This window comes from Muscardinus avellanarius (assembly GCF_963383645.1).
Source record: "Muscardinus avellanarius genome assembly, chromosome: 2".
Taxonomy (NCBI): domain Eukaryota; kingdom Metazoa; phylum Chordata; class Mammalia; order Rodentia; family Gliridae; genus Muscardinus; species Muscardinus avellanarius.
The window spans coordinates 103116810-103142651 of NC_137787.1; positions in this window are offsets into that span (position 1 = coordinate 103116810).

Sequence of the window (25842 nt, forward strand, 5' to 3'; positions counted from 1 at the left end):
TAGAATATCTACACTGCAGGAAAATCCAGGAGCTGACCTTGTTAACAGAAATTCTTCCCTTTTCGATGACTGAATGAATAGTCATACATAATTTATTTGTGTGTGTGTGGTACTGGTGATAAAACCCAATGTCATTCTACCTCCAAGCTATACCCACAGCTCTAGTTTTTTCCTTTATTTTGAAATAGAGTTTCACTAAATTACTAAGGGCCTCACTAAATAGCTGAGGCTGGCCACATACTTGTGAATCTCCTGTCTCAACATCCCAACTTCTGGGATTACAAGTGTGCATCACCATGTCTGGCTTCACATGTAGGTTTTTATTGTCCTTGTTTTGCAATAATAGTTTTGTTTCAATGGAGTAGTGAAAATATTTGCACTAACAGCAAGGTTCTTAATTTTGCATCTTGTAGTTTCTCTGTTGCTATTTTGGAATTGAGCTTGGTATAAAGTGCATTGACCTGGGAGGAGGGGAGCAGCAGGTCTTCTTCCAGTATATCCAACACCTTGCAGAACCACTGGACTCTATTTAGTTGTTTATGCTGAGTGTAAGAGGAGATGGGTCAGCTGATCCCTGAGGCATCTGGTGTGTACTAGGTGGAATTCCGAGTAATTCTTTTCAGGTACTGAGTAGGGAAGTGTGCTTGGCATCATCTGTTGCCACAACAAGGCAACATGCTAGAGAAAGCTCTTCTTTCTAGCATGATTTTCAATGCAAGTGCAAACTATTTGGCCCTATATTGAATCAGGAAACATGCCAAGGATGACTTATCAATCTATAACAAAGATAAGAATATTTTAATAATTTAAAAGGGAAGTTCATTCGCACTGAATCCGTTGGCAGTCACAGATGCCTTTTTCTCCTTTTGTTTTGTTTTTGTGACAGCATCTACACGCTGATTCCTCCCATCGGCGGGGCTCTCCTGGGGCAAGCATCCTCTGCATGATTGACAGATAGTTTGAACTGCTCTTGTGCACATCAAGCTGTTGGTTGACTTTTCTGTAGCAGTATTACCTTGGACTTTTTGTTTAGGTAACAACTATATTGAGATAGAATACATGCATTTCATAATTCACCCAGTTAAAAATGCATAATAATAACACAGGGTTTCTTATTAAATTCCTAGAGTTGTGCTCCCATCACCACAATTAATTCTAGACTATTTTCATCACCCTAAAACAAAATCCAGATTCCATTAGCAGTATCCATTTCCCCCATCTCTCAGCCTTTAGCAACCACTTTATGTATCTATGGATTTGCCTATTCTGAACATTTCATATAAATGGAATTATGCAATAAGTGGCTCTTTGTAACTGACTTACTTGACTTAGCATCATGTGTATAACATTCATTTATGTTGTACTAGCCATCAATACTTTCTTCCCTTTTATGACAATCTAATGTTCTCTTGGATGGATATAGAATATTTTGACTACTCATTTATACATTGATGGACAACAATAGCTTAGAAGCACACACCTGTAATCCCAATACTTGGGGAGGCTGAATAGGAGGATCACAGATTTCAGGTCAGCCTCAGTAACCTCTTAATTCTCTCAAGTTTAATCTGAAAAATTCAATAAAAAATACGATTCTGAGTCAGCAGAGAGACAGCCCATAGCCATTTTTTATTGGATGCTTCCTGGCATGAAGGTCCAGGGACCCACACTGTGTGTGTCCAGGCCATATAAAAGCTAGTTGACCTTTTGTGAAGAACATGAGACTCCTGAGACTGCCTGGGTGGAATGGTGGCTTTGCCCATTACTGTCAAGCGGCACTGAAACCTCTTTGAGCCTTTGGGCCTTGGTGTTCCCATCTTTGAATTGGGGCTTGTACCATACATTTTTATTGTGGAGACTGCCAGGCAGTCTTACTTCCAAAGTGACAAAGCCTTGATTTTCAGCTAAGCATATGGCTGCTCAGAATAGAGACTGCATTTCTCAGCTCCTGTTTTGGTTAGGTATAGCCATGTCTCCTTCTGGCCAGTGATATGCAAGCCAAAGTACATTTAGCAGCTCCCCAGAGCCTTTTCTTCAAAGGCATCTGAAGCAAGGCTCTTTCCCCCCCTTTTTTGTGGTACTGGGGTTCCTGGAAGCCCTTCTACCTCCGGGCTACACTCCCAGACCTATTTTATATATATTTTTTATTTGGAAACAGGGTCTCTTAAGCCAGGGAGGCTGGCTCCGAACCAGCACAATCCTCCTGTCTCCGCTTCCCAAACGAGGGGATTACAAGCGTGTGCCACCATGCCCGGCGGCTCTTTCCCTTTTTGGCTTGACTTCTTCTTCTTTCTTGCTTTCTGGAAGCATAAGATCAAGGCTAAGAGTATCATAGCCAAAAGACAGACATTGGTACCTAAAGTGGGAGTCTGGACCCAAACTTCAGTGCATGACATAGAAATAGTTTAGTGGCCAGGTAGTAGATGGGAATATACAGATATTGGGGGTTAGAAAGTTGGCAAAACCTCGCCAGATGGCAAAAAAGTTTAGTAAAAGCATTCCTCAAGTTTGTTGGGAGGTAGACCAGGGACAGACTGAGTCTATAGCATCTGGTATCTAGTGGGAGATTTTCATAATATGGTGCATGTAACTCTTTGCTGGACAAATATGTCAAGGTCAAATATTCCATAAGCCTTGGTGGAAAGGAGAACAGTTTTGCTCAAGGAAGGCTCTCTGCTGCATCCTAAAACCTAAGTGAGCAGAGAATTCAGTACCTGGGGACCAAGCAGGGCTGAAAAGCCCAGCTATGTTGGCACTGAAATCTAAAGTGGTTCGTGGTGACTCTGAAGTGGCAGCTCTACCCGGAGATGGGCTTATGTCAAGCATCTTCCATTAAGATTTATCTGGCAAATGCTGCTATAAGCAGCACAGTAAAGAGACATGACAACACAGATCAAAATTGCTCCCCCTCCACATACCACTTACTGTTTTAGGTGGTCACTTTTAAGATGCACAGGAAGATCTTGGAGCAGAGGCCAGTGAATTAGAGATCAGAGCAGGGTTGGCAGACTGGGTTTACACACTGGACCAACTTGGCAGGATGCTTGCTTTTGTAAGGTTCAGAGTTAAAAACAGGTGGAAAAATTTGTGGATATTTATTTTATTATGTGAGCACCTGTTTAATATAATTGACTTTTGCCTTTTGACCTGCAAAGCCTAGAATAGTCACGATTTGACCTTTTGGAAGATAAGTTTGCTCACCTCTAGAGTCTTAGGCATAATATTAGGTCTAGATAATATCTTGCACATAGAACAATGGCAGACAAAAAAAAAACAGATAAGAAACTTAGAAAAAATTTGAGGAAATTTTACTGCCATAAAAACTACTCTTCGCACCTGCAAAACCCTGCAATTGTCCCGCCCCCTACAGCAAGGCACCACCTGAACCTGATGCACTAATAGGGAGTGGCCCATGAAATCTGGCCCTCTCTGTTATTGAGTCTGAAATGTCCTCCAAAACCAGGTGCTGAAGGCGTGGTCCTCAGCCTATGGCACTATCAGAGACCATGCCACCTTTTGGAGCCGGGCCTAGTGGGAGGCAGTAGGTCACTGGAGGTGTGTCTTTGAAGGGCCTAGTTTGTTCCTGGCCCCTTTCTTTCTCACTCTCACTCTCTTCCTCCCCCATTTCCTGGTCTCCATGAAATGAGCAGTTTTGCTCTGCCAGGCAGTCCCTGCCACAATGTCTCAACTCAGACTCAAAGCAACAGATCTGGCTAGCCAGAGACTGAAGCTCTGAAGCTGTGAGCCAAAATAAACCTTTCCTTCTCAAAGTCAATTTTCTCAGGTATTTTGTCACAGTGATGGAAAGCGAACTGACACAGTCTTCAAGGCCTTGTTCTTCAACTATAACACACGAGGTGCCAGATGGGACACAAGGCAATTTTGCAGCTTGAGGAGGGGGTCTTCACAATCTTTACCCTGTGGGATTTGATCAATTACAAGGAGCCAGGAAAATTTGTGTTTCCCTAATCTCCCTTTTACTAGCAGTAGTTTTATTGCAATGACTGAGTTTTTTTTTTTTTTTTTTTTTTTTGTACTAGGGATTGATCCTGGGACTATTCTACCTCTGAGATACATTCATAACCTTTTTAAGTTGCTAATGCTGGCACTCAACCTTCAATACTCCTGTTTTAGCCTCCCACATATTGGGATTACAGGCATGTATCACAATACTCAGACCATGATTGATTCTTATACTGTATTTGTCTGCATTCTTGCAGTTGTAATCTAAAAGATTGGCCATGTAATTTTGAGGAAAAAAGATTTACTTTCTTATGGTTCCAAGTTCAGTTCCGGTGAGGCCAGGGACTACAGAACTCAGGATATGGCAGCAAGAATCGAAGAGAGGAAAGGAAGGGCACATAAGCTGTGCTCCTCACATCATGGAGGAAGGCAGAAGCAAGAGGGAGAGAGATAAGAGTGAAGAGAAACAATCCCCAATGCTTCCCTCCTCCCCCAGAGATCCACCTCTTCTAGCCACAGCCTACAGGCCTACTGGTACCACCTAGGTAAATCCATTACAATGGATTAATTCACTTCTGGGATTATAACCCTCATGACTCAATTACATCAGCTCCAAACATTAATAAATGAGCTCTTTAGGGGACATTTTATATCTAACTACAACACACACCATCACTGCATAGTGAATGGGTGTGTCCCTTAGTTGGCAGGTGCCTTAGCCATAAGGATTCAGATCTTGGTCCTGTTGGAGGGGCTTGACTATCTCCCAGAGATCCTGGAACTGAGGGTGCAGACGGCAAATGGAGGTCTCTTAGTGAGTCCCAAGAGAGAGGGCCCTGAAGCAACATTTTCATTTAGACATTTCAAACATTTCTCTGTTGTTTAAATTTTGTACAAAACTCCTGTATAATTTCTGTCTTAAAAAAATAAAACCCTAACATAAAAAGAACTTTTGCAGTATAGTTTTGACCATGGGCAATGTTTATGGGTTCTCTTCGAACTTTGGAGACATGCAAGATACAACTTTTGCATTTTAACACACAAGCCTCAGGGACTCCATTTCAGAGTATAATCACTCTTAAAAAAGGGATTAATTTTGACAGTACTTTTGTCTTCTAATATTTTAGATTTTTTTTATTTTTCTCATGTGCTATTTTAAAGTAGAACTTTTTTACTTTTAGTTTTTGTCCTTTGAATGACAAATAATGCTAATTAGTTAATTATATAGCCATTATAAATATACTTTATAAACTTAAACATTAGAAAAATAATACCATCAATCATGCTACCAACCTGATTCTTGCCATTGTAGTTATTCCTTTTCAATATGCATTTGTAAACTATATAATCATAATGTGCATAATCTTTTCTTTATTTCTAAATGTTGTGAAAAATAATTTGTATTTCTATACAGTTTTTTAAATTCAACTTTCTAAAGACTCAATTATTATTATTATTATTGTTATTATTATTATTATTATTATTATTATTATTATTATTTTGCAAAACTGGCGATGGAACCCAGGGGCATTCTACCTTTGAGCTATACCCCTAGCCTTAAAAAAATTTTTTTAAATTGGTGTATTATAGTTGTATATCATAATGGAGTATAAGACGGTAGAGGCACACATGCACACATCACCTAATTAGCCCATACCCAGTTCCCACCCCATTCCCTCCCCCTCCCACCTTCTCATATTTGGCTTAGTGATTGACTTTGATATGCTTGTTAATGTACATTAGGGAATTTCTCTCACCCCTCAGTTAGGTCACCTGATTTACCCATCTGTAGTATCTCCTTTTTCCTCTAGAGTTCTTTCTATGTCCCATTTTCTCCCTAGCTTCCACAAATGAGGGAGAACATCTGATTTCTTATTTTTTCTGACTTACTAATCTCTCTTAGCACAATGTTCTCCAGTTCCATCCATTTCCCTGTAAATGACATAATTTTGTTCTTCTTTATGACTGAGTAAAATTCCATTGTGTACATATCCCACAGTTTTGTAATCCATTCATCTGATGATGGACATCTTGCCTGGTTCCATAGTTTGGCTATGGTGAATTGTGCAGCTATGAACATAGATATGCATGCATTAGTTTGGTAGTTTGGTTTCCTTTCTTTTGGGTAGATACCAGAAGTGGCACTGCTGGATCATATGGTAAGTTTGTTCCCATTCTTTTAAGGATACTCCATACTGTTTTCCAAAGTGCTTGCTCTAATTTTCAATCCCACTAACAGAGTTCCCACTTCTCCACACCCTCGCCAGCATTTGTTGTTGTCTGTGTTTTGAATGATGGCCATTCTAGTTGGAGTTAGGTGAAATCTCAGGGTAGTTTTGATTTGCATCTCTCTGATTGCCAGTGATGTTGATGATTTTTTATACATTTACTGGCCATTTAATTTTCTTCTTTTGTGAAGTATCTCTTTATTTCACTTGCCCATTTTTTATTGGGTTATTTGTTTTCTTAGTGCTGAGTTTCTTGAGTTCTCTGTATATTCTAGATATTAGTCCTCTATCAGAGGAGCAGGTGGAAAAATTTTTTTCCCATTCTGCCTGCTCTCTGTTGAGGTTCTTGACAGTTTCCTTTGCTGCACTGAAGCTCTTCAGTTTCATGCAATCCCACATATCGATTTGCCTTTAGTTTCTTGTGCCTTTGGGTTCTTGTTGAGAAAGTGTTTACCTGTGCCTATGTGTTTCAGTGTTGGACCTATGCCTTCTTCAAGGAGCCTCAAAGTCTCTGGTCTAATTTCCAAGTCTTTGATCCATCTTGAATCGACTCTTGTGTAGGGTGAGAAAGTGGGGTTTATTTTCATTTTTCTGCATATGGTTAACCAGTTTTGTCAACACCATTTGTTGAAGAGGCTATCTTTTTTTCCAGTGTGTGTGTTTTAGCCCCTTTGTCAAAAATCAGTTTTGAAACAGGTTCTCACTAAGTTGTGGAGGGTCTCATTAAGTTGTGGTGGGTCTCACTAAGTCGGTGAGGCTGGACATGAACCTGTGATCCTCCTGTCTCAGCCTCCCAGGTATTGAGATTATAAGTGTGTGCCACCACACATGGCTTCAAAATGTTTTAAAATTGCCACAGTGCCATAGCCAATTTAGTTATTTCTTTTTTAATCACTGGACAATTGTTTATTTCTGTTTTCAGTTACTAAAATATTGTGATAGACATCTTTAAGTATCTATTTTTCCCATTTTTGAATAAGAGTAGGATTATTACATCAAACAATAAAATCTAAAATATGTTGTCAACTAATTTTCTAAAAAAATATGTCCATTTAAATGCTATATGCAATGCAGATGACACTACTGTTGATACTAGTTAGCAATTTAAATTATCATTAGACTTTAATTTTTGTTAATTTATATAAACTATGTTCCTTAATGTTTATTTAATTTACATTATTTTTATATCTGGCAAAGTTTTTTTATGTTTGCCAATTTTATTTTCTTACTGCCTCTGCTTTATGTACACGAATTACACATTTTTATAAGCTAAAACTATCAATCATTCCATATCATATTTGTCCCAGTTTCTTTTTTTATTAATAATTTCCCTTGAAGTCTAGGTGCCTTCATTTTTTCAATCAGATTATTTAATTAGCCTTTCAAATTTCATTTATCACATTTTTACTTTGGAAGTCTTCCTCTAAGTTTTCAAATGACTAAACTATAAATTATGAGTGTTTATACATATATTTTTGTGATTAAAATTTTTACTCAGCTTTTTAATTCATGTAAAGTTTATTTCTTCTATTAATTAGGTCTAAAGTAATTGTTCTCCTAATGTTAATCAGCTAAACCAGCTAAAGACTATTGACTATTTCTACCTTTACCTTTATTGATCTACAATGCTTATTTCTAATATACTAAATTATTATTTTAAAATGCAATGTAATTCTGGACTACTTATTACTTTTAGATGGAATAGTCTTTTGTTGCTATTCTTTTCCCTTAATCTGTTTATCTGTTTTTCTCTCCTAGATGAATTTTAGAATTACTAATTTTCAAGTTTGAATATACAGAATTAAATATACAAGACTGATATTGGATTTAAGCTTGAAAATTTATCTTGGGAGCTCTGATATTTCTATTTATTTATTTATTTGTTGGTATATTATAGTCTCACATTATAATGTCGATCGTGTTGGCAGTGGCATACATTCACACAGTACTTGGTGCTCTCCCCCACCTCTCCACTTCCCTCCCTCCCAATACAGAGGGAATTCTGATATTTAGATGCATAGTATATCTTCTTATTTGTTCAAGCTTCCAAAAAATATTCTTTAATATATTGTTCCTCTCTACATGCTTCTGCATGCTTGATTAAAAAACCATGGTTCCTTTTCTTTTCATGGATCAGTGCATGTAACAAGGGAGATACTGGGTCAGGCTCTTAGATAAAGGTCTTTCCCCTGATATTCACGTAGACAGGGTTCTCTTGAGCAATCCTTTTAGATCCATTTCCTTTTCGTTTTATGTAAAAAAAACCTGTATAATTTTTGTCTTACTGAGTTTTTGCAGACCTGACATTTAGAAGTCAAGCAATAGAGCCGGGCGTGGTGGCGCACGCTTGTAATCCCCGCGCTTGGGAGGCAGAGACAGGAGGATCACGCAGGTTCGAAGCCAGCTGTGCGCACTGGCTTAGGAGACCCTGTTTCCAAATAAAAATGTAAAAATAGGTCTGGGAGTGTAACCCGGAGGTAGAAGGGCTTCCAGGAACCCCAGCACCACCCAAAAAAAAAAAAAAAAAAAAAGAAGTCAAGCAATAGTAAGTTTTGATGGGGTTGAAGGGAGCTTTGCTGATTCCATTCCTGTGAAGGAGAGGGAGCAGAGCTGGTAGATGCTAAGAGAACAGCAGCAGCCCTCCAGGAGGGCACTCAGGGTGCTTGAGGCACCTTGTACCTGCGTCTGTGTTAGCAGCCAACAAGCACATCCCAGAAAGTGGCACTGACAGATAAACTCCATATAAAAAATCCCTGTCGAGGTCAGGAGCCTGAACTTCTTCCTGTGGTCTGCAGACAGTGAGAAGGCGTTAATGCCTTTTGTAGAGAGAATGTGGGGGGGCTGCAGGCTACAATTTGTTGGAATGCAGAGTTCCATTCCTGGGCGTCTTCCTTGTTGGATTCCTCCTCCACCTGCTGGATCACATCTGAGATGCTTTTGAGAAGAGACTATTTCTCCTTTGTATTTAGCAGTTAGGTGTAAAATGCCTTGGAGAGAAGACTGTTAGAGCAGAGTGTGAAAGACTGTAGCAGCACATCCTCTCCTGATTTCTGCAAGTAGAAGGGCATTCAGAAGAGGGGAGGGTGGGTGAGTATTAAAGGGATATGGTGACAGAAATGGGGAACGGAAAGAAAGATGGGGTAGCAAACACCCATCACTTCAAGACATCGCTGTGTCTGTGGAATTGGGAAAGGAGACAAAGGGGTAATAATGAAGAGAACAAAGAGAAAGGGGATAATAATGAAGAGTGCAGTTTCTTCCTTCTTTCCTCCCTTCTTTCCTTCTTTCCTTCCCACTGGGGGTTGAACCCAGTGGCATTGTATCTCTGAGCTACATCCCTAGTTCACCTTTTTTTTTTCTTTTGAAACAGGGTCTCTCTCTAAATTGCTGAGGCTGGCATCAAACCTACAAATTCTCTGTTTTCAGCCTCCCAACTTACTGGTATAGGTGTGCCTACTGTGCACAGGGTGATAGTCTTTCTTTACCTGCCAGATGGGGGCAGGCACAGGCATCCTACGGCCTAAGCTCTGCCTGCTGCTCATTTTGAACGTCTTGGTCTCCAAAATGCAGATGCACGGGGGTCACACTTCTCCGGCAGGCTAACCCTGCAGTAGTCATTTGAATAGACAATCAGTTCCAGTAAGTGCTGAGCCAGGCTAAGAGCCTCATCCAGGAAAAGGGGGGAGAAAAGCAAAAAGGACTGGAGTGGGGTGGGGAAAGGGGCGCGCACTTGGTTCACGAGTTACCAAGTCATTCAAGTCTGGCTGTGAGGTCATCTCTGCTGTGCACTAAGAAAGCAGGACTCACACTGTCACCACCAAAGTCACCTCTGCCCAGGGTCGCTCTGAAGCCCAGTGACGAGCCGCTGAAGCTGCATCTTGTTCAAGGCAAAACCTCTCATTTAATGGCAAGGGAGCACATACATCACACACCATTAAAACTGCCAGTTCCCATCCCTTTCACACCATTAGTAGAAAATATATATCATTAAAGAAAGTGAGTTACAATATAAAAATATGGTAATTCAGACTGTCAAGTCACAATTGACGGCACATTCAGGAGGCTGCGTTTCTGAGCTGTCTCCAGAGACCTTATATTTAGTGAAAAGATGTTTCCCAGAAAAGTTTTCATAAATATTCTCCATGGGGGAAAATGTATATTTATCACTTCGTATAAAAAGAAATCTAAAGCAAATGTTTTAGTAGCTGACTTCTCAGAAATTTCTTGGATATTTTTAATCTATAGCTGGGAGAATTGTTCTTATCAACTTTATAAGAGTCAGGAAACCCAAATGTTATTAGCAGCATGGTCTTTGTTTTCTTCCCCTTCTTTGTCCTCCCTGTTGTCATATTCTTTACTCCATGTTCTGATTCTGGCGCTGCGGAAAGTATTAATCCTGTTTTCTATTTTTCCATCCTTTTTTTTTTTTTAAGTAGGGTCTCTTTAAGTGGCTGAAGCTGGTCTTGAACCTGTGATTCTACTGTCACAGGCTCCCAAATACTGGAATTACAGGTATGTGCTGCCACGCTTAGCTTCCTGTCATTTTTTAATACAAACTTTTACTGGTGTATTGTAATTATTCATAATAATGAAGTATGTCTTTATACATTGTTAATTATACATCATAATGAGTATGTATCTGTCAGTCTGAGCCTAATTATTTCCTGTCTTTTGTGATGCTTTGACTTTTGGGGGCTTGGCTGAGCTGGGAGAGCCTGCCTTCCCTGAGGTAGCTAATTCCTAGAGGCAGCAAATGACTCCCTGTGAGTGTATTTTTCGTGTGAAAACCGATCAATTCAATGGCCACATCCGCCAGTCTTCTTCATTTGGTGCTTGTGCTTCAGGTCCTGTTTTTCTAATCTAATCACTGCAGGGCAAAGTACCAGACAACCCAGTACAGCTCCCACATTCTAGAGCCCAAAGACGCTCTTCAAACCAGCCCCTCTTAACTCTGCCAAGCCTGCCTATCTGCCTCATCCCTCTGTCCCTAGAAACCTGGGCTAAGGCTCTTGCCTAAGCCTTCTCCTGGCTTCCTCGCCTCCCACCTGGCCTCAGTGCTCTCCCTTGCATCCCCCCCACACTGCAGCATGCCTCTTTCTCTTGACAACTGTGAGTAATGAGCTATGTTTTCAATTTCCCTCCTCTTCTGATCCACTGGCCTCACTAGCACTGAATAATGGTAATGAAGCCGTTGCTTCAAAACAGAGAGGTGAAGACAAGTTACATGAACTCACAGCCCAGTGGCTCAGCCTAGTGGATTGAAGGATTATTCCTCCAACTGCTTAGAAGTAATCCCTACTGGCCACTGCTTTATCATATTTAGTCTCAGTCTTTTAAAAGGAGACTTTTTTATGGTTGGTTGGGTCATCCTGCCTACTGTTTGAGAACTATAAACATTGGTGACAAGTTTGGAATCCAGCAGCCATGGCAGAGAAGTGTAAGAAAAATAAAATTGGAATGCCTAAAGGTAGACCAGGCAGGACCAGGCCAGTGTGGGATGTTTAGGAGGAGAGAGACTATAATAAGAGCCAGACTAGGGGAAAAGGAGAAACATTCATTTCAGGTGGAATGAGGTGGAGAAAATGTAATTTGTGAGAATTCCTCTTGGGCAGAGCACTGGGGTCCTGATGAGTGCCTTGATAAATGAGCTGATGTGTGATAAATGGGCCACTGGCTCATCTCCGGAGACATGGGGAGGAAACGGCAGCAAAGCCTGTCCCGGGGACTTCCTGGGTTCTCGGGGCAAGCCGATGTGGAAGGTGGGCGACAGGTAATTGACAGGAGCGCTCTAGGTAAGTTTAAGAGGGGTGGGGGCACAAAAGACAAAGGAGGGACATCAGGGAAGTCTCTAGAATCAGGAGGCATTTGCTGTGAGCAGAGTGGGTGAGGGAAGTGCTTTAAAGAGGATTCCAAGCAGAGCAGAAGAGAAAATTACACAAAAGAGAAGGGCCTTGATCCTCCCAAGAAGTAGTGTGTGTGTGTGTGTGTGTGTGTGCTTGCGTGTGTTTGCATGTGTGTGTATGTGTGTGTGTGTGTGTGTTACTACAGATTTAATCCAGGGATGCTCTATCATTGAACTATAACCCAGACTGATTAATTTTTTTGAGGGATGGAACCCAGGGGCATTCTACCTCCGAGCTATACCCCCAGCCCTATTATTTTTATTCTTTATTTTAAAAAGATTATTGGTACGTTGCATCCCCAGTACCACCAAAAAAGGGCACAGTAAGATATTTATAATTTATTCTTTATTTTTAAACAGGGTCTCACTGAGTTGCAAAGGGCCTCACTGAGTATCTGAGGCTGTCTGCAAACCACAATCCTCCTGTCTCAGCCTTCCAAATGCTGGAATTACAAGCGTGCACCACCATGCCCAGCTTTAATTTTTTAATTTGAAACAGGGTCTCACTAAGTTATTGAATCTGCTATCCTCCTGTCTCAGTCCCCATGTACTGGGATTATAGGTATGTATCACCATGCAGGGTAAGAAGTACTATTTTAATTTTTTTCTTTCTTCCATTTTTTTGGTACTAGAGATTGAACCCAGGGACATTCTGCTTTTGAGCTTTAGCTCCAGTCCTATTTTATTTTTAAACAATGTCTCACTAAGTTGCAGGGGCCTGGAGGCTTGCCTTGAACCTGCAATCCTCCTATCTCAGCCTCCAAGTACTGGGGTTATAGGCATATGCTACCAGCTACCTCACATACCCTAAGGCTGCTCAGAGACAGTTTCAGCTGCGGGTCTCTCCCAGATCCACTTCTCTAATGAGTCCACCCTTCTGGGGCTGTCTCCATCCCAGCTCTTGAGGAGCCCCTCCCAACCTATGATCTCTCTATATAAACAGCCTTCTCCATTCCCATATTGGACACATCCCTGCACTGATTCCTTTTAAGCCCTAACACAATCTCCTTAAGGTGACTTTATTTTGCCCACCCATGGCCTCTCTCTCAAGTAGAGCAGACTTAAATAGTATGTTTAAGAGCTGTTAACAATGAAGACAGCTGGCAGCCAGAGAACGGCAGGGAGCAATGGAGAGTTCCCAGAAGCGTTGGCTCCAGCAAGAGTGTTCCAGAGAGATCCTGGTAGCTGCTTGCTCTGGCTGCCCATGGAGCGCCAGGGAGGGCCACCAGCACTGAGAGCTGAGAGCCACTTGCATTCAAAGCTTGTCGCTGCTAACGCAAAGGGAGCTGCATTTTGCCCATTAGTGATTTCTATCTGAACTGAGCAAAAGAACCCTCAGCTGATTGGCATGATCTCGGTGACCTACAAAGAGACCCTTGCCTTTAGAAGGTCTTACAGAAGAGGACAGACAATGGTGACCATTGGTGCAGGATTGCCACATGGATGACAAGTGGCCTCCTGAACCATGGCTTCAGTGTTGGGCATGACTAGTAGGTGTGCCCCAGCCATCTCTGGCATTGCAGGCCTTTATCCTCTCTTCTGTGTATCTTCTAATTTGCAGTCTCTCTTTCATCCTTGTTGCTCCCTTGTTGCAACCTGTGCTGTGCCCGCAGTAGACCTCCGGGATGATGCTGGCTTCATCACTTGGTTTGGACTGGAGGCTGTTTGCCCCAGTTTCTTGCAGGCTCTGTTGCTTTCAGAAACTATTTTAGGTTATAATCTGGTGGTAGGATTGCATTGGTATTTGTTTTGGTCTCTGGAATTTTGTAGGCTCTGTGTTTGCTTCTGGAGCTCTGAATATGACTTGTGCTCTATTCCGTGAGCATCAGTAACTCTTCTGTCCCCCTACCTATGGGATCGATACTTGGTGTGTGTATACCATGAAAAGTAGCTTTTATAAAACTGGATATTTCTGTCTGTCTCCTTTTTTTGTCTCATGAGAGACATGGGAGACATTCCTGGCTATCTGAAAGACTTGCCTCTTGGATGTCTGGCTGCTAAATATAATCAAATTAACTCCAAAGAGGTTAAGAAAAAGAGACCGACTCTTTTGTAGCAATGTGGGGCCTCAATATGAACTAGGAGGCCAGATAGTGGGTCTTTAAATTACAACACCATTTTCTAAGTAGAGCTATTCTGTAACATGGAAAAAAGACCCTATAATTCAGATGTTTATAAAATTGTACCAGAACCCTAGACTAACAGTTTCCTTTTGGGTCTGTGTCACCAAAGACTCCAAGCCTGTTAGGCCTACTGACCCCAACACAAATGCCTACAGGAAATCAAGAGAGTCTGAAGCAGAACACCAGACCCTGTTGTTCACCTGGGTAGAGAAGAGCAGACAGGATAGGTGATTAGAGAAAAAGATGCAGCTTGTGGCTGTCCTAATGCAACTGCCACTCAGGGTAACACAAAAGGATCCCCAAAATCTACCCAACAAGAGCTATAATGTCTAGGTAGACACCAGGGTGTACATGGTTGGTAGGAAGGGGACTGGAAGAGGCACTACGCCCTCTGTCCCAAAGTGGTCAGTTAGGCAGTGACCCACCTCAAGCCCAAGCCCTGGTAGGGTTCCCAATGGGAAAGATTGGCCCCTGGATTGAAAAGGCCCAAGAAGACATCAATCCACAACTTAGGAGCTTTGGGTAATTATTTTCATCTGATATCTTGTATTTTTCACAGGCAATACATCTTTGTTTTCTAATTTAAATATGTTCATGTGTGGGTGTGTACTATATGTTTACATGCATATGATTGCTTATTGTGTTGTTCACATGGTACCAAAGTACCTGAAAAAAATCAAGCATTCACTTGTTAAAAAAAATCCATGAAGCTGCCGGGCGTGGTGGCGCACGCTTGTAATCCCCGTGCATGGGAGGCAGAGACAGGAGGATCACACAGGTTCGAAGCCTGCCTTGCTGGGTTAAGAGACCCTGTTTCCAAATAAAAATATAAAAAAATAGGTGTCTGGGAGTGTAGCCCAGAGGTAGAAGGGTTTCCAGGAACCCCAGTATCACACACACATACACACACACAAATAATCCATGAACTCAAATGCTTTCCAAGATTCATATAACTTGGGAAAAACTGTACATCGAAAAGATGGGTTTAATATTTCCAGTTGTGTCTTGATTAATCAAGTATTTCTATATTTAATTTATAGACCTTTTGGCTTAAGTAATATTAAATAACACCCACATGCTATAAAAATGGTTAAAGCCAGTTATGGTGGTGCACCCTTGTAATCCCAGTATTTGGGAGGTTGAAACAGGAGGATTGTGGTTCGCGGACAGCCTCAGCTACTTAGTGAGGCCCTTCGGAACTCACTGAGATCCTGTTTCAAAATAAAGAATAAAAATAATAGGGCTGAGGATGTAGCTTGGAAGTAGAATGCCCCTGGGTTCCATCCCCAGTACAGAAAAAAAAAAGTTAAAGACTGAATAGCCTTGTTTAAGGCTTCACAATTGAAAATAATTATGAATGGATAAATTAGGTAAATATAAGTGGAATAAATGGTTTAAAAATAGGTCATTTGTAAGTAAACCAAAACACTTAAATAGCAACTTGTTAGTATAAATTCAAAATACTCTGAACTGTATGGTATTGGTGGTATAGCGTTGAGCATAGCTGCCTTCAAAAATACTCTTGGCTTCTTAAAGCCTGTAAAAAGGCAATATATTTTGGTCTGTTAAATATGTAATCCTATATGAAAAGAGTACAAAAGAAACTTAAACTGTTTTGACAAAGAGGCTGGAAAAAGCATAAAGTACTTTACCTTATTTGGAAAAAGTATAACTTCAGAATTCTGTATGTATTATTATCAAAATGTAAATTTAAGAATAAAAACTAGGCAGAGGGAAGCCAGGAAATTAAAAAAGATTTAAGAAAGTTATAAGTATAGGGATGTATTTTTTATTAAGAAGGTATAAAAGAAAAGGGAATGTTTATGGATCAGGAAAGGATTGTGTATGGTAATATTTTTGTCCTATGACTAGATTGTTAAAAAGTAAGAAAAGTACAAAATTAAGACTTAAGCCAGTTTTAGAGTACCTAAACAACTCACAAAATGTTTGTAAAGGATAAATCTTAATGATCAAGAAAAGTATTTGTCTGATTAAACTGTCAATAATTGAGCAAATTTATTTACAGGTTTTAATACACAAAAAATCTGATGATTCTGGCATAATGCTGTCAGTCATAATTGTTATCTTGAAATGCTGTATGCATTGGAAATAACTGAATTTTCTCATCAGTTGCTAAACTCTTGTCAGAATTCTAACCATGGCTTTTCTAAGTTCTTTGTCATCCACAGTTTTGATTATTTTCTAATGCGTTCATAATCAGAGTCATGGAAAGGTTGCTAACAAATATTCCTAGATGCAGCTTTATAATATAACTAGATTTGTTTGATAGAAATTGGGTTTTCTTCTGCAGTTGAGAACTGGTATTGTTGCAAAGGCTTGGATGCTAACCATCATCTAAAGGAAAGACAGAATTGAGCTTATGGGACTAGAGATTAGTGAGATTGACCTTCTGGGTGTTAACAACCAAGACTTGCAGACCAAAGTCAAGGGAAATAAAAGCTGAGTATATCCAATGTTCTGGCCCTCACCCTCCAGTGTCTGCCAAAATCTACAGGTTGGCAGGACCCCTGTAGGGGCCTGGCAACTGTAATGAGTCACTTGGACTACCAATCAGGATTGTGAGGACCTCAGTGATTAGGAGCCAACCAGTGCACATTCTGCAAAGGGTGGGGGGGTCGCTGGAAAAGGGAATGTTCCCAGTCCTTCCAAGAAAAGCTACATGATCAGCAAGGTCCTGACCCATCCTACAAGATGGCACAACTGGTAGAGGGGAAAAACTATAAGCCAAGGACCTTCTCACAAATCCTCAAAAGTAACCCCTGAGGAGTCTTGGCTGACTTAAAAGTAGGAAAAGAAAAGATTTATTTTTGGCCTAATACCACCTGCTCTATCTTGAACAGTATCAAGGAAGTATAAGCAGAACCAAATGTGCAATTATGGGGGTGAGAAAAAAATCAAAGAACAATCATACATGGAAAATTAAAAGGGAAAGACAGTGGTCTTATTTTTTTGTGTTTGTAGGTTATATGGTAATAGTTCTAATTATAAACCATCATGTATTTTAAATTAGATATTTAGACAAAGTATACTGAAAGCATCATTCACCAGTAGTCTAAGAGTAATTTTATTGTAAAAAGAAACTTAGAGGCCTTCTAATCTGGCCTTTTCAGTTCAGATTCAGAGAAGTTACTTGCCCAAAGTAATCATCTAGTTGCCAAAATAAAGTGCATTTGGTAGCTGACTGGAAGAAAAGAGGAGGTTGGCTAAAAGACTTAAAGATTAAACAAAAGTTTCAGATTAATTTGTAAGCAATAAAATTAAACAGATTTATTAAATCACAATGTTTTAATGATATGCCACAGCAAATAATTCCTTAAAAAGGGAATAAGACAAAGGTTAGCTTACCAAACCAATGTATGAGAAGTTGGTGTTGAAAAAACCCATTTTAATTGTGCTAACAGTGGTCCTTGTCCTGAACCTTACCGTTCAACATTCTTGCAGCTATAATCTAAAAGACTGACCATGTAACTTGGAGGAAAAATTTATTTTCATATGGTTTTGGCCTCAGTTCATGTGAGCCTGGGGACCATGAATCTCAGCGCGTGGCAGGGGAGGCAGAGAGAGGGAGAGCACATGGGCTGTGCTCCTCACATTATGGGAGCTAGAACCAAGCGAACAAAAAGTGAAAAGAGAGATCTTTTATATACTCCTCAAGACTGTGCCCCAGGGAGCCTCCTCCTGCTACACCTTACTGGCCTGGATCACTACCCAGAAAAATCCAGTATAGCGGATTTATCCACCCACGTGATTATAACCCTCTCGACTCAATTATATCAGCTCCAGACATTAATAAATGAGCTCTTTAGGGGACATTTGATATCTAACTCTAATATATACTGCTCATTAGAATCACCTGAGGGTAAAAAAGTACCAATAATAACAAATTAAAGAAGCCAGTGTGCCTAGACCCTATCCTTCCAGGTCAATTAAACCAGAACCTCTGTGACTGGACCTTGGCTTTTGCTTCAGAAACACTCCAAATGATTCTAAGGCCTAACTAGGCAAGAGCCCTGAGTTAGAATATAGGTAAGTGTAAGAAAATTGTGAATCATAAAATGACAAAAATTAGGGTAAGCAGGCAAATTTAGAAGAAAGGAGCCCAAAATATCAAGGTCCTGAAGTAGTATGAATGCCTATACAAGATTGAAAAAGGATAAATGTAAAAAAGTATTTGAGATGGGATATCTATAAGACTCTTATTTAAGAGAAATTTTATTGGTGGAATATAATTATACCTCACAGTGAGATTCATAATGATACATACATAAATGCACACAACATATCCTGGTATATTTCCTTCCAATTCCCACCCTGGCACCCTCTTCTTTCTCCTCAATGTGCTAGTAAGGTTAGTGATGCCTTCATATATGAACATAATATTATTTGGTCTGTTTTCTTTCTCAAGCCTCTTTCCCCTCCACCAAGCCTCTTCCCTCCACCCTCCTCTAATCCCTTTCCACTGATTTATTGGTTCCTCTTCTTATTATCATTAAATCTCTCTCTCTCTCTCTCTCTCTCTCTCTCTCTCTCTCTCTCTCTCTCTTGCAGTGGATGGAACCCAGGGGCATTCTACCTTCAAGCTACACCCCCAGCCTTATATTTTTATTCTTTATTTTGAAACAGGTTCTCACTGCATTGCAGAGGGCCTCACTAAGTAGCTGAGGCTGTCCATGAACTGCAATTCTTCTGTCTCAGCCTCTAAAATGCTGGAATTACAAGTGTGCACCACCACTCCTGGCTATGAAATCTCTTTTGTTTCTTGTTTACCTCTAGCTTTTATATATAAGAAGAAACACATAACCTTTGTCTTTCTGAGACTGGCTGATTTCATTTAGCATACCATTCTCTATCTGTAAGACTTTGTGGTTATTTACATGTGGATTTAAGAAGGAGGCAAATCAGAGAATGATGGTTCTGTTGAAAGAATAGATTTTGGGCATGTGAGATGAAAAAAGTTGTGAGCGCTTTTGGGATAAACCTTAGAGTGCAGGTAGAGTGGGAACAGGTTGCTATTAAGGTTTTGAGTTCAGGAGAGGTTAATGATCTACCATCCACATGGGGTGACTAGAGACTGGAACAAACATTTATAAAAACTGCCTATATTTAGGGGGCATAGAAAAGATCTATAGCCAATAAACAAGAGAGGTCATTAAAAAATAGACATTAAGAAGTTGATATCTTTCAGAATCTACAGGGGGAGACTTCCAATATGGAAATTAATAATAAAACTTTAAAAGCTATGTGACTTTCAACTAAATTTGGTCAGTGATGTTTAAATAAAATATAATAAAAATCAGATGGTACAAAATTAGAAAATTAATGAGAAACAAAGACATGTGGGTAACAGTTTTAAGCTATTAGTTTTATATTTTTGAGATAATAGGAAAGTAACCACATGCAGATAACAGCTATTGGGTACTGGGGATAGAACCCAGGGGAATTATACCTCCAAGCTATAACCCCTGATCTTTTTAACATTTTTATTTTGAAATAGGGTCTCACTAAATTGCTGAGGATGTCCTCAAACTTGTGATCCTCCCATCTCAGCCTCCCAAGAACTGGAGTTATAGGTGTGGGCCACTGGCTAGGTTTTATATTTTTTATTCTATCTTTTTTTATTTGTGGGTCTGGGGATGGAACCCAAGGACATTTGACCTCTGAGTTACACTCCTGCCCTATTTTTTATTCTTTATTTTGAACCAGGGTCTCATTAAGTTGCAGAGGGCCTCACTAAGTAGCTGTGAACTGTGATCCACTGGTCTCAGCCTCCTGAATGATAGGATTACAAGGGTGTGCCACCACTCCAGGTTTTTATTCTACTTTTAAGAATAACAGAGACTTGAGTGCTTTTTGGAGGAAGACAGCAAAAATGAGAGAGAGAGAGAGAGAGAGAGAGAGAGAGAGAGAGAGAGAGAGAGAGAGAGAGAGAAGGAGAAGAAGAAGAAGAAGAAGAAGAAGAAGAAGAAGAAGAAGAAGAAGAAGAAGAAGAAGAAAGAAGGAAGAAGAAGAAGAAGAAGAAGAAGAAGAAGAAGAAGAAGAAGAAGAAGAAGAAGAAGAAGAAGAAGAAGAAGAAGAAAGGAGGGGAGGGGAGAAGAGAGGAGAGGAGAAGAGAGGAGAGGAGAGGAGAGAAGAAAAGAGAAGAGAAGAGAAGAGAAGAGAAGAGAAGAGAAGAGAAGAGAAGAGAAGAGAAACAAGGCAGGAAGCTAAAGAAACACCATGCTGGAAGAGGGAACTAGGTTGGGAGAATGTTAAATGGAGGCTTGTCTACCTGCTCCATGAGCCTCCGGGATGGCCAAAGCATATTATAGTTGGGCAGGTACAAAAAGCTTTGTCATTATATCACATTACTACTTCCATTTAAAGGTCTTAGCTTACAGATAATATCTGAATCTAGTCTCTTTTAGTCTTTTAAACTCCATGGGTCATATTGGGGAAAGAAAAATATACTCCCAAATGGAGCAGTTGGTGGTAATTCAAAGCAGAGAAGCCTAATCTGGACTTGAGAGGGGGCTCTGGGCATGGGGCCAACCATCCAGGCATGTGGGCCACTGCCCTTCCCCGTGAATCTTGTTTACTTCCTTGCTTCCTCGTTCCTCCCTCCACTCAGCTGCTGCTGGCATGTGTGTGGGGCTTGTAGGAGAGATGTTGCACAGAATTTTTTTTTTTTATCATTAAAGCATCATGGCACTTTATTGCTTTAAGGCACCATTACTTGTGTTTATGCTAAAAGGCTTCTTTCCACCAGCCTGACTCCCCATGTAAGGTTTAGAAGAAGAGTTCTATTAACTTAGTGGAAGAGTTCCATTAATTTAGTGAGGATGTGAAGTGATTTTTTTAAACAATTTTTTTATTGAACATAAATAGTATACATTTAAACTATATTTGGTGCCTTCTCCCCCCGCCCCCGTTTTCCCTTCCCCCCTCCCACCAATGGTTGTCTAGGTTAACCATATCTTATTCATAATTTTACACATGTTCAGATGTAGACCCTCATTAATCAAGATCAGCCTTCCTCCTCTCCTATCTTTCCATTCAAACTTTGCTGGTATTTCCCCTCCATTATCTGGAGTCCCACTGGTATCCTCTGTGTTTCCTAGTTTGGGCATATTAGAGGAAACATATGTACCTTCTCCTTCTGTGCTTGGCTGATCTCACTTAATATAATGTTCTCCAGGGCTTTCCATCTTCTTGCAAATGATATAATTTTGTTCTTCTTTATGGCTGAATAGAATTCCATTGTGTGTATTTCCACAGTTTTGCTATCCATTCATCTGTTGATGGTGGTCTGGGTTGGTTCCATATTTTGACTATTACAAATTGCTGCACAGAATTTTGATGGAAGTTTGATCAGGTGGATGGAGACTTGAGACTAAACTGCCTAAAAGTTTCACAAATAGTTTGCATAGCTTTTGATTTTTTATTGTTAAATATTACTTTTATTTTTAAAATTTTTTTATTGGTGCATTGTATTCATACATTTTTTTTTTTTGGTGGTACTGGGGTTCCTGGAAGCCCTTCTACCTCTGAGCTACACTACCAAACCTATTTATATATATATATTTTAATTTGGAAACAGGGTCTCTTAAGCCAGCACAGTTGGCTTTGAACCTGCGCGATCCTCCTGTCTTCACCTCCCAAGTGCGGGGATTACAAGCATGTGGCACCACGCCCAGATGTATTCATACATCTTAATAGGGTGCAAAATGGTGCACACATCACCTAATTAGCCCTTTCTCAGTTTCTAACCCATTCCCTCCCTCTCCCTCCTTATCTTTGGCTTAGCTATTGACATTGATATGTTTGTTCAAGTACATTATGTGCATTAGAGAATTTCCCTCTCCCCCATCCCATCTCCTCAGTTAGGTCACCTTATTTGCTCATCTATAGAATCTCCGTATTTATGTAGAGTTCCTCCTATGGCCCATTTTCTCCCTAGCTTCTGGATATTAGGGAGAGCATCTGATTTCTTATTTTTTTGCGATTAACTAATCTCACTTAGCATAATGTCCTCCAGTTCCATCCATTTTCCTGTAAATGATGTAATTGTGTTTTTCTTTATGGCTGAGTAAAATTCCATTGTGTACATAGCCCATAGTTTTGTAATCCATTCATCTGTTGATGAACATCTTGGCTGGTTCCATAGTTCAGCTAGGGTGAATTGTGTAGCTATGAACATAGATACACATGCATTAGATTGGTAGTTTGGTTTCCTTTCTTTTGGGTAGATACCCATAAGTGGTACTGCTGGATCAAATGGTACATTTGTTCCCATTCTTCTGAGGATCTCCATAATGTTTTCTAAAGTGGCTGTACGAATTTGCAATCCCACCAACAATGTATTAGAGTTCCCACTTCTCCACATCCTCATGAGCATTTGTTGTTGTTTGTGTTTTATTTATTTATTTATTTATTTATTTATTTATTATTTTATTTTTTATTTTTTTGCAGTACTGGGGTTCCTGGAAACCCTTCTACCTCCGGGCTACACTCCCAGACCTATTTTATATTTTTTATTTGGAAACAGGGTCTCCTAAGCCAGCACACGCGGCTGGCTCCGAACCAGCACGATCCTCCTGTCTCTGACTCCCAAACGCGGGGATTACAAGCGTGCGCCACCACGCTCGGCCAGTTGTTTGTGTTTTAAATGGTTGCCGTTCTATTTGGAGTTAGGTGAAATCTCAGGGTAGTTTTGATTTTTATCTCTCTGATTGCTAATGATGAGCATTTTTTTCATACATTTATTGGCCATTTTAATTTCTTCCTTTGTTAAGTGTCTATTTAGTTCACTTGCCTATTTTTTGATTAGGTTATTTGTTTCTCAGTGCTGAATTTCTTGAATTCCGTGTATGTTCTAGATATTAGTCTTCTATCAAAGGAGTAGTTGGCAAAAATTTTTTCCCCTTCTGTTTGCTCTTGGTTGAGGCTCTTGATAGTTTCCTTTGCTGTACAGAAGCTCTTCAGTGTAATGCAATCCCAAATATTGACTTGCCTTTTAGTTTCTTGTGCCCAAGAAACTCAATCAAAAGGCATATAGAGCTTATCAACAAATTCAGAAAAGTGTCTGGATATAAAATAAATCTTAAAAAATCAGAAGCTTTTCTGTATACTAAGCATAAATCCACTGAAAAAGATATCCAGAAAACATTTCTACTCAGGATTTCCCACAAAAAATAAGATACTTAGGAATAAGCTTAACCAAGGAGGTAAAAGACCTCTACAAAAAAAAATTATAAAACATTGAAAAAAGAAACTGAAGAAGACCTTAGAAGATGGAAAGATTTTCCATGTTCATGGATAGGCAGAATAAATATCATTAAAATGGCCATACATCTAAAAGTGATCTACAGATTCAACACAATACCCATTAAATTACCAAGCTCATTCCTCACAGACATAGAAAAATCAGTTCTTAAATTTGTTTGGAACAACAAAAACCACAGAACAGCCAAAGTAGTTCTCAGCAACCAAAATCATGCAGGAGGAATCACAATACCTGACTTTAAACTCTACTACAAAGCCATAGTAAAAACAAACAAACAAACAAACAAACAAACACCCAGCATGGTACTGGCACAAAAACAGATACACAGACCAGTGGAGCAAAACAAAAGACTCAGAAACAAATTCACACACAGCCAATTAATTTTTGACAAAGGGGCCAAAAACACACATTGAAAAAAAGATAGCTTGTTCAACAAATGGTTTTGGCAAAACTGGTTAACACTAAGTAGAAAAATGGAATTAAACCCCACTTTCTCACTCTGCACAAGAGTTAATTCAAGATGGATAAAAGACTTGATATAATGAGATAACAGTTGAAATAGTATAGATATCTAGCTGGGAACACGGGGATATTGGCTTAATACTTTTTAATACTTAAAGTGAATTTTTTAGATATTTTTAATTATAAATTTTGATTAAAGCTTAGGGCAGGGTCAGGGTTACAGATATGATTCAGAAGCCAGTCAATCATCAACATGTACGTGAGAAATGAGGTTTTAGGACAAATAGAATTTAACCAAGAGCTGGGAGTGGTGGTGAACACCTTTCATCCCAGTACTTGGGAGATTGAAACAGGAGAATGCCAGGTTTGAGGCCATCCTTGACAACTTAATGGGATCCGGTTTCAAAATAAAATAATAAAAAGTTCAGGGGTGTAACTTGTATGTAGAACACACCTGGATCCAATACCCAGTACTATAAAACAAGACAGAAAAAAGATAGAAAAATGAAAACTAATAGACAACAACATTTTAGGGGCAAGTAAAGGAGAAAATGACAAAATAGGAGAATGGGTTTGGGTTGGGAATGGAACAAAGGACAAAGAAGTGTTAGGGAAGAAAGGCAGATACAGGGCAGATTTGGATTTGGGAGGTGGAGGGCAAATCTGAGCTACAGGTGTGTGACCAGTGTTGATATGGAAGGTGAGTGTTGTCCTCTCTACCTTACGATGTGTAATAACCTCATACGCAGAACATTCTGCCCAGGCAATGGTGGCATATTTCTGCTATACATACCTCTGTATAGATTAGTGGTTCTGAATTGTCAGCAGGTGTGACTTTGTCCCCCTTGTTTGTTCTTAGCTTATTTTTCTTTATAATGGACAGAACCAGAAGATACTGCCGAGCACCCTCCAGCACAAAGGCTGGCCCCCATGGCAGAGTTACCCAGCCTGATGTAGCAAGTGACAGGCTGCGTGACCCTCCTACCAACCCTGTTGGCTGGGCTCATTCCACAGAGCTCTCGAAAGCCTCTGCCTTGTGTTTATTAGCAAACTGCCTGCCGCTGCCACACCGCCTTCTGACTCTTTGTAGTTTGTAGCCCAACAGCAGGGCCCTTTTTGAAAGTGAGTATCTGAAAGGTTCTGGACAGCCAGCCTACCTTTTTTTCCCCCAAACATCTCGATCTGTACATTAATACAGTAATTTTAGAAACAGTTTTCAGTAAATGCCACAACACGCTTAAGGGAAATATATTCAAAGAATTGTGCATCTGAACTCAGCAAGATGCCGCTCCACTTGGTACTCCCTCCCAGCTGCTGCGGCAAGTCCACTCACTTTAGTCTCGGAGTGAAAAGGGATCTTCTAGTGGGACTCTCAGTACTCTTTGAAGCTGGGTCCTGCTGACATCCCAGCACGTGGGCTCCAGAGCTCTTGAGTTCTTTTCAGTTTTGCTTATCACACTAGTGAGGGTTTCTTTTTAAATTGAGAGTACTCACTAATAACTGCATTTCCTAGAAACAATAGAAACAAACTAGCATTAATTTCTATTACCAAGTAGCTAAGCTTCTTGATAATCTTACTGATTCCTGTGGGTACTGTACTTAGGACTTAGTTATGCTCCGTCAATGGGATGGAGCCTAAGAAGAAACAGGAGATACTATGTTTTCAGACCATCTTTGTCTATGTCTCTCTCTCTCTTTTATTATTTTGTTTGTCGTTTATTTTATTAATATATAATTTTTAGGTTGACACATAGTATTGTGCCTATTTACTGTGGCATTTCAATACATGTATACATGTGTACAGTCAGATCAGGGTAATTTGTATAACTATCTCCTCAGACATATATTATTCATTTGTGTTGGGAAGATTAAAAATCCTTT